This window comes from Salvelinus sp. IW2-2015, unplaced genomic scaffold (assembly GCF_002910315.2).
Source record: "Salvelinus sp. IW2-2015 unplaced genomic scaffold, ASM291031v2 Un_scaffold2063, whole genome shotgun sequence".
Lineage (NCBI taxonomy): Eukaryota > Metazoa > Chordata > Actinopteri > Salmoniformes > Salmonidae > Salvelinus > Salvelinus sp. IW2-2015.
The window spans coordinates 287,739-289,650 of record NW_019943406.1 but is presented as its reverse complement, the minus strand read 5'-3'; positions in this window follow the sequence as shown (position 1 = coordinate 289,650).

Here is a 1,912-nt window from a genome sequence, read left to right as displayed (position 1 = left end):
AACTCCTACAATGACCACAGATTAGGCTCCTAAGGGTCTTCCAATTGCGCTTCCCTACCTTTCTTCCCAGCCTCTCGCCTGCATGCCACGTGTCTGTCTCCTTTTCCTCACCACTTGGTAGTCACATCTGTTTCTTTATCGGTTCTAACTGTTTGGATTATTATTGCCTTCTCCCTCCTTCCTAACGTATTGTACCTAAGGATACCGACCTGTTGCAGGGAGTACTCGCCCTCCTTCCCCACAAATGGTTTAACTAGATAGCCAAGGTAAGCCGGTACAGGTTCTCTTCATCATGTTGCCTCCAGTCATTGTGAGGTAACCATGAGCATTATTAATTCATCCAAATGGATGAACGCCTCTCTGGTATGGATCTCTCATAGGACTACTTTCTTGCCTTACCCCAGGGGCAATGGTTTCAACACACTCCTAAGATTAACCAGGTCTCCATTTATAGTCCTTCTGCTCCTCTTTCCCTCCACATGCGGGTTACTGCCATGGATAAGAGGGCAGAGAGGTCTTTGTAGACCGATTAAGATATCTTGGAACATGGATGACCCCTGTCTTGTCCTCCCTTTCCTCCCAAGCAACGTTCAACCATAAATCATTTACAATTAAACCTCATGATAATTATGGTGAACAATATTAATCCTAATTCTTTCACTCGTATCATCACCCTGGCTTCCGTTGGCGCTCTCCCCCTGCAAGGTTCAACCCCATCAGGCTTAGCCCATCTCACCGGAGGTGGCACACCGTCTAGGATTACCAGGGCTGTTAGATGTTGGCAATCGAACGACATCATATAGTCCGACTTTGGATCACCTTACATTATTTGTACCTTTAAGCCGGCTATAAATACTTAATGGCTAATATATTTTAGTGTACCTAGAAATAGGCGACCAACATACAGCCTTGTCCACTAGGTCGGACCAGGTACAGCAGCTCGCACTGATGCGCAGTAGGTACAGACCAAAAACGCCGGGGAATTATTGATGAAATTTGGGTGTATTTCTACTTGATGGGTTGTTGGTTTTTTTAGATAGATCTTCTCTGTGTTGATCAAACAAGGCACCTTCCGTCAGGAAGCGGGTCTTTCCCGTGAGGCGTCGACTAAACAAATTGCTTATGCAAATGTTGTCTTGTCTCGTGCTCGGTTGGTGGTGTGCGTGTGGTCGTTGTGTCGTGCGTGTCTGCGGTTGGTGTGTGCGTGTCTGTTGGTGTGGTCGTCTGCGGTTGGTGTGTGCGTGTCTCGGTTGGTGGTGTGCGTGTCTCGGTTGGTGTGTGTGCGTGTCTCGGTTGGTGTGTGTGCGTGTTCTCGGTTGGTGTGTGCGTGTGTCTCGGTTGGTGCGTGCGTGTGTCTCGGTTGGTGCGTGCGGTGTCTCGGTTGGTGCGTGCGTGTGTTTCGGTTGGTGGCGTTGCGTGTGTCTCGTTGGTGCGTGCGTGTGTCTGCGGTTTTGGTGCGTGCGTGTCTCTCGGTTGGTGCGTGCGTGTCTCGGTTGGTGTGCGCGTGTCTCGGTTGGTGTCGTGTCGGTGCGTGCGTGTCTCGGTTGGTGTGCGTGCGCGTGTCTCGTGTTGGTGTGTGCGGTGTTCCGGTTGGTTGTGTGCGCGTGTCTCGGTTGGTGTGTGCGTGTCTCGGTTGGTGTGTGCGTGTCTCGGTTGGTGTGTGGCTGTCCTCGGTTGGTGTGTGCCGTGTGTCTCGGTTGGTGTGTGCGCGTGTCTCGGTTGGTGTGTGCGCGTGTCTCGGTTGGTGTGTGCGCGTGTCTCGGTTGGTGGTGTGCGCTGTGTCTCGGTTGGTGTGTGCGCGTGTCTCGGTTGGTGTGTGCGCGTGTCTCGGTGTGGTGTGGTGCGCGTGTCTCGGTTGGTGTGTGCGCGTGTCTCGGTTGGTGTGTGCGCGTGTCTCGTTTGGTGTGTTGGC